The sequence below is a fragment of the Armigeres subalbatus genome, unplaced genomic scaffold, assembly GCF_024139115.2.
Source record: "Armigeres subalbatus isolate Guangzhou_Male unplaced genomic scaffold, GZ_Asu_2 Contig1406, whole genome shotgun sequence".
In the NCBI taxonomy this organism is placed as follows: Eukaryota; Metazoa; Arthropoda; class Insecta; order Diptera; family Culicidae; genus Armigeres; species Armigeres subalbatus.
Genome location: NW_026942184.1, coordinates 83,457 through 101,696, shown reverse-complemented (window position 1 = coordinate 101,696; position 18,240 = coordinate 83,457). Strand labels below are relative to the sequence as shown.

Below are 18,240 nucleotides of genomic sequence, written 5' to 3'. Positions count from 1 at the left end.
CAATCAATTATGAAAAACCTGAACTTCTGTTTCCAACAACTAGTTTTCGAGAAATTAAAGTTTTAAAATAGGTGGGCGAAACTGGGGAGGGCGATTTCGTGTCTTCCTAATCGTTTTATGTGATCTTACATTCTTTTGTGTAATTTCACATTGTTATTATAATCGATGGGTTGCACTTTTATCTATGTAATATTCATGTTATTTTATGTAATACACAAAACAACGTATTCAAGAAAGCGAAGTTATTTATGTGTAATTTGAAGGGCGATGTAATATTGTGTTGAAATGAATGCTAGATACATCTGAAAATCCTATTACATAGGAATTTAGGTACATAGCATGAATTACATTGTAGCAATTACATTTCTTTTCTGTGTGTTTTCTGGTTTTAGAAGAATTCTTACGAAGTGAAAATAAACGTGACGACCTATATATTCTTTTTTCGTATTTTATTCAAGGTGAACAACATGACGTTTAAAAACATAAGTACAAGCGTTTTCTCTGAAGGGCTGAATTCACGTTAGACTAGGGATGCCAGTTCAATACTCCTCCTCGGGATTCAGCCTAGTTTGCCCAGATTAGGTACCTGGCTCATCATCGTGGTAAACTTCCGCACTCGTTCCGTCTAAGCGGTTTGGTAAGGATGTCCGCTATCATTTCTTCTGAACGCAGAACTGTAGATCAATTTCAAGCACAAACGTCTCTTGTGCAGTGATAACGAATGTCGATATGTTTGAACCGCTTCTTCTGGTGGTCAAGCAATGAAATCAAACAGCTGCGTTATCTTTGTATATGATAGTAGCTTGCATCTGCTTTTCGCCAGCTCATTCAACAAATCACGGAAACCACCGCTTCCTGCGTTGCACCGATATGGCCAACGTATTCTCCTCCATTGTGGATGTGGCTCAGCTTTGCTTTGCGACTGATCCATCTCACAGTAGCTCATCCTACACAATACAGATATCGCACGACTTTCGGTCACTGCTGTCACCGCCCAATCCAGATCGCAATAACCAAATTGCTTCAACTCCTTGTCGTGTGCTCCTAGTCTTAATCCATAGTCGACAGTGTGTAACAAATAGAGAATGACTCTTCTTGCTTCTGTTCAATCGACTAAAGTTGGTGAACGGATTTGGTGACTCAAAATTCCAACACAGGCTGTGAGTTCTATATACAAAAGGCCAATTAAACGTTGGTAATCGGCGTTGTTTGGTAGTGGCTCGCTCTGTTGTCTGATTTTGAAATACCCCGTATCCATTGGAAATTTCAGACCTTTAGCACTGTCGAGTACAAAGTTCTTTGCTACCTTCTTGATGAATGCTCTTGACTGAAATTGATAAATCCATCCTGGTCTCCATACTCGCATGCCTAGAAACAAAGACACGTCTCCGAGCTTCGTAATCTTCAACTTCTTCTGTAGCAATAGCTCTATTTCCTTGCTCTCTCTCGTTTGCAGCGACCAAAATATCATCAACGTAGATGAGAATATATCCACTCTCCCCGTACTTTTACGATAGAGACACAAATCCGACTTGCACTGTAACCCCATCATCTGTGGTATGTCGTTTATCGTACGTTCTAGCGGCCTGTTTGAGACCGTAAATTGATTTTTTAACCGACATACCAACTATTCTTTACCTGCTACAGCACTGGGGCTGATAAATGTACACTTCCTCCTGCAGTGTCCTATAAAGATATGCTGCCTTTATATCTAGGTGCCTCACCTCCATACGGAGTACCCAGCGACTGTTAGCAACCCGAGTAAAGTCTGAAAACATAATGAGAGCATATAGAAAACATATTTTGATTTTAACATCAAATTGAAATCTTAATTTGTTTTCAAATATTAATCATTCTGACTGATTACAAATTTTGATCTCATTTTGCTGTTGATTTCTAAATTGTATGATCTGACATCAAACTGTACCTATTTTGCTATCAGACCAATATCAAAATTAGTTTTCGGTTTGCTCTCATTGATAGCAGGAATAGTTTTCGATTTGATGTCACAGTAAGATTTTTCTGCTGTAGATTCGGATCTTTTAACCGTTAAAACGACCAAAAATATATTCCAGAGTTTTCAACATTGAGCGATTCAACAACAAAATTAGTTATCGATTTGCTCTCAAGCTATGCTCGGAAAACACGGAACGTCAGATACATAGCAACAGTTGCGAACTGTCATCGAAATCTACGCCAGGTCTTTGAGCAAACTTGCGCGAAGTCGCGCCTCACGTTGAACGCCCCATCCACATTCAGTTTCCGCTTATACACCATTTGCTGCCAATGGGTGGGTCTACACTCCCAAGTGTCATTTTCAATTGGTTCTGAAACTCCTCGTCCATTGCCCATCCACTCCTTCTTTTCCTGGCAGCCAACAGCCTCTGCGTATGTCGACGGCTCGTCAAACAACAGCTGCTCGGCCAACAACGTAATCATTCATTCTTTGTGTAGCACCTCTGTTTGCTCGTCGTGGTAAAACTCGTTGATCTTCACAACCTTACGTTCAGGATTTTCCCCGCACGGATGCTTCTTCTTGTTTTCTCCCAGGTATAAATCTTCGGCACTTTCGTAACCCAACAAGTCTTCTACATCTCCGATTGAATCATTGGTTCTCGGTTTTTCGTCTCTGGAACGTAGCGGTGGTAATTCAACCATTGACTCCTGTTCATCTCGTTGTACATTTCGACCATCCTCTCGATTCTCCGGTTCATTGCCATATCCACGGGATGACAAGCTGCGCCATCTTTGTCACATCTTTCGATCACCAATACAGAGTGCACTGCGAATGCAACATAAATAATTGCGATGGTGAAATGATATAAAACGAACAAAGGCATAGACAGTACCTTGGCTAGCATTCTAAATTATTGAGCAAATAAGTTGAACATTTTACGTTTGAAGCATGGAATCATATGAAAATTGTTTTAATTGATAATTCGTTGAATTTTCTCTATTTTCTCATGATTGTATCATGTTGCATTATTGATGTATGGGCGTTTTGCATTATATTCTCCTGTAAAACGTGAACTTCAAAATTCACGCACATACTGTTAAAAATAAATCAGTATTGGAGTAATTTGACACTGGGGATAAATTTATCACCAAAAAGAAGAACAACAAACCTGTCAAAATCCATAGTAAATGGATGTCGCTCCTCATATCCTCAAAAATTCAACATCTCGACTCACCATGCGCCTTGGTTTTGTCGAGAAACGATATCTTTCTGCTCGTTTGAATAGCCAAAATGTCAGCAGACGGGCCTTCGGTTCCATTTTCTTCCTACGTTCCGCGGTGCCCTAATGACGCAGAAACCAACACTCGAAGGGCTCATTCCTGTGACACGCGACGGGCGGTTTTGGACGTACGTCGCTGTAATGGGCCAAACACAATTGATACGTTTGCGTGCGTTTGGCGAGTTTCCATGAGAAAACTGTCAAAACGCGCGAACATATCTAATGTTTAATCTTCACTTCTTCCAGTATTTTCTTCCAGGCCTCCTTCCAGTAACAGGCATAACGTTATTTCTCTGAGATAGCGATTTTTTCTTTCGCTACGCCGTTTTGTTGCGCGCGAGATGGTGCAGATACTGGCTTTTACCTCCTGACTTCTCAGGAACTCTGCAAATCTTTGAACAAACTCTCCGCCTCTCTGATTGAATGACTCGGAACTTTTCCGATCTGTGTCTTACTGAACGCAATGAAGTCCCTAATTTTCTCCATAGCATCAGACTTTCGCCGCAGGAAATAGATAAACGACATTCGAGAGAAGTCGTCAACGATGGAAAGGTAGTATCTGTTTCCGCTGGGTACTCACCATTGGACCACTGAGATCCATGCCAAATCCAACATACTTTCGATCCACGATCACACTGCTTCGGAACGGCTTTCGAGTCATCTTTCCTTTGAGGCAGCACTGGCATACTGCATGTACAGCAATCAACCACCTTAATGCCGTCCGCTAGTCCTTTCATGGGAATGAATCGCACAATTTCCGGATCACGATGACCTAGCCGCCTATCCAGGTATGCACACAATTTGGCGTATGCGACGGCTGTATACTTCCATTGCCCTCTCAGGGTACACAAACGATACATATTACCGTGGCAACCCGCAATCCCCACCACGTCGCCGTTGGATCTACGGTTTCCCACTGCCGGAGAATACCACTGAATTCCCTTTTGTAGTGCCTACTGAAACTGATCAACTCGTCAGACTCGGTACGAAAAGAACATCTGTCAATAGGACTTCGACTGTTTCTCCGTTACCGTCGATCACATATATGGTTCCGTCACCAACACCACGAACATCAGCGTTCTTGCCGTCCGTGAGAATAACGCTAGCGAACTTTGCCTCCTTATCTTCGAAAAGAACTTTTGTTTCCCGTCGTACCGAGACCCGCTCCACAAACCAATCTGCCGCTCGCCGTAGCCGACTCATCCAACGGTCCCGTATACTTTGCCGACTTATTTTGGCCTTGGGGTTTGCACCTTCTTCACTTGATTCGGGTTTCTGCTACCTCCTTAAGAAACTCACGACAATTGCGTTCAGGTGGCCGGGTTGTTTGCTAAAACACGGGACTCTTTCTTGTCCCTAGATCCAATGCCCTCGCGAAATCGGCGATAATTGACCTAAGCTCTGTCACTGCTTGTGCCGGCAACTCCGGATCGCTCTTTGCGTTTCTCTGCGTCTGCTAACAGTTTTGATTTTAAAGTCCAACGTTAGCTGGTCTCTGGTCGTTGTTCCAATGCTGTTGTCAACGGATCGGGAATCCGGTAACAGCACAACAGCATCGCCACCTGTAATTTTTCCGGAATTTCGTCTCCTACATCCGCGATCCTCTGCACAATTCACTAAATATTTGCAAGTGGTCCTCCATATGTCACCATCGTCGTCAGTTCAACTGCGTCAGCTTCTTGAGCAGGTACACGTCCGAAGTTTTGTCATGGTACTTCTTTAGTGCAGACCACCCTTCCTCTGTTTATATTTTGAACTACACAACGGTCAGGATAGGGTCTTTCGGTTGAGAGATAGATGTTGTTCTTTGATATCAAGGTGATAAGAGATCGAGCTACATCTCGTGCTTTATTTGTGAAAAGAAGCACTTATATACTAGTTAACAATCAAACACGTTAATACTTCAGCGCTACAATAGTAGCATATTTTAGGGTGGTATACACCACACTCTGCAGTGTCTGCATTCCTGTACCAAACTCAATTGTCCGTCGTCAAGACACAAACAAATTGTCCTTGACGAGCCCTTTGGTCATCTTTGTCCCATTTGGCCAACGTCCTCATCCTCTGTTGCGGGGGCCTCTATCACCGATGACACACCATAGCTCGTCGCGTACAAGCATCATTTCATTTTGAACTTCCACGTTTAGAAATTGTGTTGTTCAATCTTGGAAACGGAAGCCGTGCCTGATCAGCCATTTGTTTTACTAGTGCGGACGCCTGCGCTCCTCCGACGAAAAAAACTTATTTTCTACCGATTCTCCCGGAAAACGAAACACTACGACCGGATATTTTCTAGCTGCACGTACTCTGGGCCCATAACCTGTGGGACAGGTAGCAGAGCGTAGTTATTGAGATTCTCGTCCGAATGTGTGAGTGGCGATAAAAGGAAAACAAACACTCCTAGATGGTGCTACTCAGCAAGTTTGGGTAAAAATGAGTATATATCTATATATTTTTGACTCCTTCGCAACCATCGTGATGACTCGATCAATTTTGAGGTTATGAGCAGAAGGAAAACAAACATGTATTTACACATGCCAGTGCACATCAGTGTGCAGGCGTTAAACGTCCATCTCTATTCTGGTTTTACGGAGAATTCTTACGAAGTGAAAATAAACGTGACGACCGATTCTTGTTTCGTTTTTATTCAAGGTGAACAACATGACGTTTAAAAAACATAAGTACTACAGCTTTTCTCTGAAGGGGCTGAATTCACGTTAGATTGACAGGGATGCCAGTTCAATACATACCCGATCAATAATTTCTTTAAGTTTCTTCACAATTCTTCATATCAATCTTTAAAGATTCTCTTACCAACCATCGTTAGCGATCGATGCCATTCCCTGGAGAATTTCAAATTAGGCAGAAGTTGAAACACGACAAATTTATAACGATCTTTTTAAAATATCGATCCAATAAACGGGCAACCAGTGGAGAATGTTGAAAGCTTCCAACATCTTGGTAGCCAAATGACGTCAGACGGTACCAAGATCGACATAGCGCACGGATCAAGAAAGCAAGGATTGCCTTTGCGAGTTTAGAAATATCTGGAAAAACAGGCAGATAAGTGAACGCACCAAAATACGAATTTTCAACAATAACGTGAAATCTGTGCTGTAATACGCTAGCGAAACGGGTGTATATCAGTGGAGAACATTCAACGGCTGCAGGTGTTCTAACAGATGCCTGCGTATATAATTCGGGCCTGGTGGCCTCACAACTGGATCTCAAACAAGCAAGCTCCATCTCGTTGTCCACGAAGCCGATAACAACAGAAATTCGGGATCGAGTGGCTGGGTCACACTCTACGTAGAGCGGAAACGAAATCTGTAACAAGTGAACTGGAACCCAGCGGGACATCGCAGCAGAGGCAGACCCAGAGGCTCAAGGCGGCGAAGCCTCAATAAAGAAATAAAGAAGTCGACCGAAATCTACCTGGCAACAGGTTAAAGCGATAACCAGGCAACGCTCAGGATGGAGATTTTCAAGTCGCTTTGCACCACCGAGGTGTACAGGATCCATAATAAGTAAGATCCAATAAACATATTTGTTTGAAATAGATCTACTGTTCACAGTAACTAATATTTAATCAATAAGGATATTTGTATAATTTCGTAATTCATGAAAACGCTTTAAAAATATATGTAGTGAACTGTAACTTGTTTGGTCAAATCAGTTGGTAATACTATAACAAGAAAAGCTGGATCATCGTTCTTTAGCGCCCATCATTGGATAAAGTATTTCTTCAAGTTATCGCGCAGCTGAAGCGGACTGGTTTGCGCATGCCGCTCCACTGGTGGCCGTTTTTGTCCACAATAAACGGGTGAAGTTCCACTTGATAGCGTCGAACAGCGTACCCGCGTTGCTTCAGGAACTGCCACAACGGTGCGTTTCGTCTCCGTTGACGTAAATTTTGGCGAACAGATCGAACTTGGCCCCTTCGTGTCTCGGGCAAGTGCTGATCTCTTCGTTGCTGTCCGGTTCCTGTTGAACTGGTGCGGAGGAAATGCTAGAATGCGGAGACCTGCGGAGAAAACGGGACTTAGGTTAGATGATGTTTGAAACAGATATTCCCTTTGTCGCGAAAACAAAGCTAATTTCCTCACAAGATTTGTATGACACGCGAAAGGACCCAGAGGGATTTTAGTAACGTCTAAACGAACTACAGTAGGAACGATATGGTTTGCATTAAGATTAACAACAGTCAATGGTGCTCCTGGCCTAAAACAGCTGGTAGATTAATGGCGTGACTGCCTTCTAATACTTGAACTGTAAACTAGCCTTAATGCACCAGCTAGCCTTCAGCTACGTATTGATGGTGTTGGTTTGCGTGGGAGTGCTATCAGATTCGTCAAATCGAAGTTTGAATCTTTGTTTACAAAAGCAGTCGTTTTGAAAATTTGTTATTGAATTAGACCGCACAGACGAGACCAACAATGAATTCAGATCTGCGAAAATAGTCCTCAACAAGATTATTGCAACTCATATGTGACCGGATTCAGTCACATATCAAGTTGCTGCAACCATTTTATCTGAATTGTGCTGCTTGGGTAGTATTATAGTACGCGAAAACGAGGGTGTGCTGACGGGTGCGAAATCAGTAGCCCGTTTTCCTTTACCTCAACTCAACATAGAGTCTTCCGCTTACCTTCTGTTTTGCTGTACTCCTCGTACATTTCGTTCAGTTCCTTGTAATGACCATTCGTGTAGCCACATTTGGAGGCAACGTTGACGATAATCAGCACGTGACCTCGATAGCGCTCAAGCTCTACCTTGTTTCCATCGATGTCAACTGCACTGAAGTCATAGACCGAAGATGGCCCAGTATTTGTCGTCGTTTTCTGCGAAGAAAGTGGATTGCTTTGTGACGACGGGCAGGCTGAAACGCTGCAAACAAAAGAACGAATTATGATGTTAGCACGGAGGGCAGACATGGAGGTTCGAACAAAGTTTTCTTGAAAACGTTTGTAAATATTTAATCGAATAACAGATATTTAAGCTAGAACAAAATATATTGAAAATCATGAGTAAGCTTTTGAAATGATATACGTTGACTCTCTGCCATCTACTCAACTGATTGTGGAAGTGCATACGGACGCAACTCATAAGTAACCGTCGAACGCAGCCAATACGTTTGACAGTTGTATTTAGGTTGCGTTTTACGATAATGATCATCGCGTCATCTCCATACGATTGCCAGCTACGTTCCAAATGTTCGATGCATTTGAATCAACGGATGCGAATATTTATACTCGTATGGTATACCAGCCTAAATATCAGTTATCTGTGACCGTGATGTATGTGCTTTGGTTGACATTTCGGTAAACTGATACTAAAATTATCTTTTTTGCCTTTCTCGTACACCAAGGTGAAACGAAAAGGCTATATATACTTCCAAGACGATTTTATGATACAAGGCCTGGAGACATAGTGTTATATACCAATCGACTCAGCTAGACGAATTGAGATGATGTCTGTCTGTATGTGTGTGTGCGTGTGTGTATGTATGTGTAAAACTCACTCATCTTTAAGGCACTTATCTTGATTCGATTTGCTTACAACAAGTTGCATTCAACAGGGAATCCTGTCTCATTGTTTCCTATTGAAAAAATGGCTAGATCGAACATGGGATCAAAAGTTATGGCCAAAATACGATTTCTATACAAAAAAACACGCTAAGAAGTCTTTTTGGTATATATAATGCACGAGAAAGGCACAAACACCGCTAGGTGGATGAATCAGGGTTTCCTTAAACTATTTTCCGCGAGTTTTCACAGTTAACAATCTGTAACATGATTGAGTTTAAGTTTTTCTGTCTGTTGAAATTGTCTACGAAATTTTGTTCAAATCTCCATGTCTGTTCTCTGTTATTGAAGTTTGTCGTTTGGCTCAAATTTACCTGGATGATGAAAGCAGATTAATCGCTACCATGGCCGTGCCGAAAACGCCGATTGTGCTCATTCTGCTGGAACCAGCTGCAGGGCGAGAAAGAAGACGCAACAGGAACATCTTGCGAACCAGTGTACGTTGATTTTAAATTTAGTTGGATGCTGTAAAAAGAGAGGTATCGTATATTTCTATGAAACAAAGAGAATAACATTTTAGTGGGATTACCAATTTATCTTTCGGAATGTATTGCCAATAAGACAACACATGTCGATAGATAATTACGGTGAACTTTTGCTCGTGAACTCTAGCTAATGTTTAAAACACTAGAAATGAAAATGTAATTTTACATATATTTCCATGAACATATTTAAATCATGTTTATTTTTATTTTTGAAAAGTAGTTTTTTTATATTGAGGACATTGAGGTAAATTTGTATGAAGATCCATAATACTTGGGTACAGTCAATATGTACGGGATCAAACTTCCGAAAATACATAGTTCATCACTTTCAGGGAAATCACGAGTGCAGTGGACTGCATCAGGCTCTGCGCAATGCAGTGGATTCCGAAGATTTGGTGCTGGTTATCTGAAGTCAATGGCGGATTCTAAGCCTCTTCTCTTTTGAAACTGTATAGGCGGGGGGCAATCTGATTACCGAAGATTACTGATGAGGTTTAGATTGCATTTTATTTTACATTCTGCAGATTCAACTCAAGTACACGATTCAACGACAGACATTACGTGATTTGTTGAAAAATGTTTAGTAATACATCTTAAAATTTGCCAACTCACCTCCCTCGACTGTTAACGTGACCTCACTTCACAACTGATTTCATTTCTAGATTCCTGCTTCAACTAGCTGCGATATGCTTTTTAATTAATGCAATTGAAAATTTTACTCTAATTGAGAATTATCTCAATAACAGCGCGTTTTCGAGCGACAGCAGACAATAACTGGCAGGCAAATGTAGATGCTGCGACTGACTTGTTGTCTCACACGAAGAATGTCGCGCACTGAAATGTGGATGTTGTGATGCGCAGAAAATGTGATGATCAGTAAATACACATAATGACGCAAGATAAGTAATTGAGCACGCATGTTTGCAAATAAAAAGAGATTCAATGAAATCGGTGCCCTATTCTTTAATGTTTGGTTTCGGCGGTATAAGATGAATTCGTTCCAGATTGATAAAAAATGGGACAAGTTTGATTCAAACATGTTCTTTCTTTCTTTATTTGTTGACATAACATTCCGCATTAGGATATTGCCGCCTCATAGCCCAGGTCTTGCTTTGTAAAAGTAGGACATACTAATGTTCACAATGAGCAATATGAATTCTTTCCAAAATTACTTTTATAAAATTTAAAAAAAATATTGTGGATAGAAAAGACAAAGACAAAAGAAGACACGGGGCCACGACCCCCGCCCCCCTAAATCCGGCCCTATGAGAACCCTGGTCCTGAGAGAAACCAATTTTCTTTTCCTATTGCTTGCGCCTTTCTAATTACTAACTGCATCCAAACGCTTGTTGGAACCTTGCGTTCAAATTTCCCGACATTATTCAATAAATTAAGCCCGTTAGCCCCACCCCTTTGTGATCTGATATTGGTGTAAATATAATGTGCAGATAAACGAAGGCAATAACGATAAATAAGGGGCAGGGCTAATGGGATTAGTTCATTAGATACAAGAAAGCTGCTTTCCGGCGCGCGCGACCATTTTGATTGGGATCCCGCAGAGAGCGGACCGCTCTCTCGAAGCATAGGAGAGAATGATAAATTCTAAGCATCCTGTGAAATGTTCTCGTAAGATTCTGAATTTGGTTATTTAAGATTCCCTGGGAAGCTTACCAGACTGATAAAAGCAACGGTGGATGGTGTGCAAAACTATGTGAAGATTTCGGCGAACACTCCAGTTCGTTCGAATCGCGCCGGGTGATGGACTTTCGTGCCTGTTGTTCAACATTGCGCCTAGAAGGTGCGTGAGAGCCGGTGAACAGCCGGGGTTCGATTTTCAACAGATCCATCAATTTATTTGCTTCGCGGATGACATGGACATTGTCGGCCGAACATTTGCAAAGGTGGCAGAACGTGCACCCGCCTGAAACGTGAAGCAACAAAAGTTGGACTGGTGGTGAATGCGTCACAGACAAAGTACATGCTTTGGCGGAACCGAGCGCGACAGGGCCCGCATGGGAAGCAGTGTTACGTAGACGGGGATACCTTCGAGGTGGTCGAGGAATTCGTCTACCTCGGATCCTTCTAACGGCTGACAACACGTTAGTCGTGAAATACGAAGCGCATCATCTGTGGAAGTCGGGCCTACTACGGGCTCCAGAAGAAACTGCGGTCAAAAAATATTCGCCACCGCACCAAATGTGTCATGTACAAGACGCTTATAAGACCGGTTGTCCTCTACGCACATGAAACATGGACAATGCTCGAGAAGGACTTGCAAGCCCAGCTCTACGGCGAATCCAGTATCCCGAAGGTGGGTAAAGCCGGAAGGGTACGATGGGCAGATCATGTTGCAAGAATGCCGGATGCGACCCACAAATGGTGTTCGCTTCCGATCCGGCAGGTACGAAACGGCGTGAAGCGCAGCGAGCGAGTGAGCAGACGGGTGCAAAACGACTTGGCGAGCGTGGGGCGCATTCGAGGATGGAGAGATGCGGCCTCGAACCGTGTATTGTGGCGTCAAATTGTTGATTTAGTGTTATCTATTTAGATGTAAACTAAATAAATGAATGAGAAGAAAGCTGATTTCCGGCGCGCGCGAACCGTTTTGATCGGGGTTCCGCAGAGGGCGGACCAATTCTTAATTTAATTATGAGCTGTTAGTTGGGCATCTGTTGGTGCGAGCGACGCTCGCCGATGGGTGATCGCGGTGAATAATTTTTACTAAGGTGGCGTCTTCATCAATTTGGCTGTCGTCGGCGGAAGGTGAACTTTCTGGCATGATCCTTCGGTATTGTTTCTATTAGTCATTGTAAATGAAATAGATTTGTTCCCGGTCCACCATTTTGTACAAGAAGAACTTTCTTCAAAGTGCAAAACTTAATAATTGGGCGACGACTAAAAGTTGCCTTCGGTAGCAGAATCGCAGGCCCGTGTCGGAAAGTGATGATGCAATAAATTTAAATGGTTGAAATCGCTAACAGAAACCAAGCTACCACGCCAAACGTCGATGCCACCGAAACAGTCCATTTTACTTCCCTTTCTTTCTAGCAAATACTGGTCCTATCTGACGCCACAATTTGTAATAAATTTTCAGCATCGCAACAGTGCTATTTTTGTAGTCAACCCTTTCATCATATAAAATATTGGTTCGTTGAGGTTGAATGATCTGCAGCAACACGCCGACGACCACCATGCGATAGTTTTCATTTGAAAATGTTACCGGCGCCTCCGTACTGCTGTGTCTTCTCCGCTTTGACGCGTCCGCGCTGCGTGAAATCTTATTCAAACTGAGGATTAGATCTAAACCCGCAAGTTTCTTGATTTTGATGTCTGTGTTTGTGATGCTTGTACGTGATTGGTTGGTTTACCTATTTCTAAACTTTTTTCAATCATAGATATTAAATACATAGTTAAGAATCAGTATTTTCATATAAATACAAAGAAGCGTTGACTCATCCTTGATCGAACGGTCAAAAAAATGGAAATCCATCCAGAAACGGCTGAGATATTAAAGTTTAAAGTTTATCATATTTTCGTGACGGTCTCCAATTTTCGCAATCGTGAAGTGTACCCTATTATAGAAAAGACAGACGTAGTCTTACGTCAAAAAATAGTCTTTCTTTGGACCGATTCCGAACAATAAGGAAGAAAGTTGAAGGAAGAAAAATAAAGGAAGTAAGAAGAAGGAAGAATAAAGAAAGCAGAAGGAAAAAAGAAGTAGACGGAAGAAGGAAGAAAGAAAAAATAAAGAAATAGGAAGAAAGATGAACAGACACGATGTTTTGATATAAAGTCGACTCTCTACATCTCGATGTTCTATATCTCGATCTACATTTCTACTATACAACCCCGGAAACCTGTTCCCACTGCATCTTCTCTGTTGGCTTTGCCAAATGAAACAACACCAATTTGGTCGAGAATGAACGCAAAGCGCCGTCGTGGTGATTTTGATCAGCCTATTCAACCAACTACGAACAAAGGCACGAAAGCAATAAATTTTGAGGATCTTTCCGTTTCGTTAATAATACTAGCCGCCCCGACACCAACATTCTGGATCTATCTTTCGGGATTCCATCCCATGATCAGCGACATATATTGGAAAATCGTACCACGCTGTTTGGACAAATTAACCAATGAAGGTTATTCGGCTCGTGCCTAAGGGCAAAGATGTTTCTAACATGACATTTGTGTCATTCAAAGTTGGTGTCAACCCAGTTGTGAAACCGCAAGCCCTCAATGCTGAAAATTGGCCTGATGGCTTGGGAATTCGTGGATCAGCCAAAAAACATGTCAATACACGACACGAGAAAATCCTCTCTCAACCCTTCAAGACCCTGCAATGATGATCTAATGCGATATTTTGTGGACGGTGGGAACCCTCGGTTCCTACCAGACGAAATCTCATCTCATACACTCACTGATTGAACGTTGCGCATATTGCCGATCGTGTGAGAGTGCTGTTTGGATATATTACCAAAATGTTCGTGGCTTGAGAACGAAGATAGACGACATGCTTATGGCGATTGCAATTTCGACGTGATCATTATGACCGAAACTGGACTGGACGACTACATTACCACGCAACAGCTATTCGCAACCAGCTATAATCAATTAATTGCATATTATTCGGCAACTCGGCCGTACGAAAACCATTTTTTTGTTAAATATCTTGGCTGTGCATATGCACAGCACAGTTCGAAATGGATAAATTGATATGAAATTTGCGAAAAAGAATCCACGTGTCTTGGAGGACTAGACCTCAACCTCTTACTCTCTAGATAGGCGTGACAACCCTACACAAACAAGACCCCTTAAAGATCACGTTTGCGAAAAGCCATCAGAATCCAGTACCAACCTCCACCGCGGTTAGCTCTCTTTTCGCAAATTGAATATCTTTCGATTCTTGATTTGTCCAATCTCCACATGTATATCTTTTGTATATCCACGATCAAGCGAGTGCACATTGTTTATTAAACAAGAGGATCGCACTCCATTCCCAATAACAGGCTGGGCGGCTGGTATAGGACGAATCAATCGCACTCTGCTGTGCCAAAGGCTTGCTTGGCTGATGCATTTGATTAGTTTGATTGCCTTACGTAAGCGGTCGCGTGTACTCAGACGACTAATATGCAATTAATTGTAATCAAGTGTCGGTCTTTCACCGTCATTAGTCACTCAAAGGAAGCTACGTAGTCATCGCTCAACGACCAACAAACGAAATTTCCAACATGCTAGCAATGCGTATCGAGTTTTAAATTCTACTCTATAAGTCTTATGTTTTACGTGTCCAAACGAATCTGAAGGATAATCCTCGCGGGTTTGGCGCTTCATTAATTCTGAACGGAGAGTACAGTGATTCCTTCCAATGTGCATTTGACTGAGTCTACAGCAACGTCAGCTGTAGATCAAGCCAGTTTTTACCAATCTTATCCTTTTCTCGACTAATCCCGCCTCGGGTGAAATCGATGATGCCGCTTGTGATGTTCCAACAAATTTCGTAGAGCTTGGGATATTTGCCGTCAGCCCACAAATGGTTACGTGTGCTGCAAAAATTGAAACGGTCTTTTGAACCTGGTCCTGGTGGTTGCCAGCAGCAGTAATTGTTAGATGTATTGACGCTTTAGCAGTTCCATTATGTAGTATTTTCAATCGCCCATTTCAGCAAGCAGAATTTCCTTGGATCTGGAAATAATCGTTCGTTACTCTTGTTTTCAAGCGTGGTAATAAAAGTCACGTCGCGAACTACCGAGCAATTACGAGCCTTTCGGCTGTCTCAAAATTGTTTGAGATTATTATTTTGGAGTTGTTCTTGATGCAACGAAAAATTACTGATTGATCAACACGGTTTCATGCCTGGGGGATCACTTACGACTTGCTGAGTTTCACGTCGAAGTGCATAACGAATATGGATGAGAAAGCTCAAGTTGATATTATTTACACCGACCTAAATGCAGCTTTCGACAAAATTGACCATGGAATTCTATTGCATAAGCTAGCTCGTCTCGGATTTTCCACGCAACTATTGTCTTGGCTGGAATCGTACCTAACGTGAGCTTCGTGTGAAGGTTGATGGTTGTGAATCTGCTGTATTTTCGAATAAGTCTTGTGTCCCTCAAGGAAGCAATCTCAGGTGGTTGCTATTCATACTATATTTCAACGATTCTGCTTTAGTTCTGTATGAAGGTTTCAAGGTAGTTTACGCAGATGACTTGAAGATGTATATTGTGGTGCGCACGGAAGTGGATTGTCTAACTTTACAACGATCGATAACCTTATTCACTGAGTGGTGTAAGAGGAAAAAACTGACGATAAGCGTTGAAAAATATCAAGTGATCACTAGAGGTGTGCGCCGGTCCAAAAATCGGAGGCGGCGGCGTTTGTCAGAATTTTGGTCAGTGGCGGCGGCGTTTTCGGCGTCACGCCGAGTGCCATTTTAGACGGTGGCGGCGGCGGCGTGAATCGGCGTGAAGATTTTTACGTTTGTTTCTTGAAGACCTTTTTGCATTTTTCAGGATGTTTTCAAGACTTCATAGGAAGAATCTTTTGAATTTCGACGGAAAAATGATGAAATTCTCCCGAAATTAGCTACGCTTCTCCAAAATATCATTTGAAAATTATTTTCGGCAACTACTATGAAGTTTTATGAACTCTTTGGAATTTTCAAGGAAGAACTTTGGAATTTCTAAGTAAAATTGTTTTCAAGTTTCTACAGAAAATGTTTGAAAAATCCACGGAAAGTTTCTGAGTATTCTTCAAAATTTACACAGAAAATTCTTCAAATTTTCCGCGGCGTATTGTTCAAAATGGGGACATCAACATAAAAATTGGATTTTAACAGCAAATTGTAGGAAATTTTACTAGGAAATTTATTGGAGTTTGAATGTCATTTTTATTTTTTTATTTTCTATGTAAAATTCTTTGGGATTCAACGAGATTTTAAAAAAAATACGAGAAACCGTTCGGTATTTCAACAAAAAAATGGATTTTTGAAGGAATTTCTCAGGATGTCTACAGGGAATTCTCTATTGTGCACAGGGAATCAATATTCGAGCAACGCCTAATAATATACCCTTTGTCGTCAATAGAGTTTGTTACTGACAAACGCACCTCGCAACAAGCCTTTATCAGAACCCAAACATAATTTGGCAAGAATTATTTTATTTATTTATTTATTTATTTATTTGGGTGGTTCTACATCAACAGGCTTCGAAGCCCCAATGATGGTTTGTGCATTGACAAAAAACATATATTACAAAAATTAAACTATCTTAACACCGTAAAAATCTAGCTCAAAGCACGTCTTTTGATACATTAAAGTCAAACTCTGAAGCCACACGGTTGAATGTCCTCTGTAACCAGTAATAGCATTATTCACTCCATAATTAGTACGATGGATGGTGGTCGCAGCATCATATTGTTCCAATTGCTCGAGGTCTTACATAAATGTCTACTCGTTCAGAATGCTCGGGCAATCTACTCTGTTTTAGGAGATGTCGGAAACTAGAAGGCTAGCTACATCTCTCCGCCTTGCAAGGGTATCCAGACGAATTAGTCGGCAACGGTCCTCGTAACTTGGTAGATGCAGTGGATCTTGCCATGGTAGTCGACAGTCGAATCTAATGAAGCGCCGTTGAATTGACTCGATTCTCTCTGCTCCATTGTGGTAGAATGGGCTCAAATGGTCGAGCCATACTCAGTATCGAACGCACTAAGGCACAGTAAAGTGCCTTTAAGCAATAAATATCCGAAAACGTTTTTGTTATCCGAAAGATAAATCCCAGACATTTGGAAGCCTTATCTACTGCAAAGATACGTGTTGCTTAAATGTTAACTGGGATCTAGTATTACCCCAAGTCCTTAATTTCGTCCACCTTTCCAACTGAACTCCAGAAGAAAATAGTTATAAACTTGTGTATTCTTTAGTCGAGAAAACGTAATAACTGAACATTTGTCAGGATTAACAGTCATACGATTCTTCTGGCACCAATCGGCGAAGGCTCAATTGCCGTTGTACAAACTGTGCATCTATTTCAGAACGTATGTTAAAATAGATTTTGAAGTCATCAGCGAAGGATAGCCGAGGTCCCTCTATTACTGTGTTTTCATCGTTGAAATATGGAGAAAGATAATGGGTCCAGATGGCTGCCTTGCGGTACGCCAGAGGTGATGGGAAACGATGCGAAGTGGATACCTATGACTAATTGCGACTGACGGTCGCTTAAGGTGAGACTGGAACCAGTTCAAAGTGTCCCTTATTCCAAACCTCTCAAGCTTTGCAACAGCGATTTGATGGCTGACTTATGAGTCTGCTGAAAGGTCTAGGTACACCACATCAGTTAGCGCTCGCTCTAGCATACTTCAGTCACATAGGATGAGACATAAAGATTTGATGTCGTTGAGCGTCCGAGATGAACCCATGTTGGTCTATGCTTAGATGTCGCCTGCAGTGGAAAAGTAGTCGATCCATCACAGAAGCTCGAAGAGTTTGACAACAGCTAGGACGAAATTCCACGGTAGTTTGATTTCTCTCCTATCACCTTTTGTGCACAGGAAGCATAATGCACTTTTCCAGCAGGAAGAACACTCCAGTAGCGAGCGACATATGAAGATCTTAAGCGCGGGTTAACAAACTACCAATCGCTTCTTCAATATTACCGATGGAATATCCAAGGTCCAACACAAGTCGATGTTTTCAGTTTACCTGCGGCTGCCATTATGGAATCGTCATTGATATTAATAATAGGCATAATAAAGCCTGAAGGCTCAGTAATACATGATGCGGCGTTAATCGTGCGGTTAGAGTTTCTTGCGAAAAATGCCGAAGAACTTCGATGCGAACTGATCACATATGGCTTGTTGGTCGGATAAAACGGCACCATTCCATTGCATTGAAGAAGAATCCCATATTCGCTGCGCTGTTCTTTAACGTATTCG

At 41.9% G+C, this 18,240-nt stretch overlaps 1 pseudogene; it reads right to left on the bottom strand.

The window, feature by feature from the left end:
* Positions 1 to 6,835: 6,835 nt before the first annotated feature.
* Positions 6,836 to 9,329, bottom strand: LOC134202758 (uncharacterized; annotated as a pseudogene).
* Between the last annotated feature and the right edge of the window lie 8,911 nt (positions 9,330 to 18,240).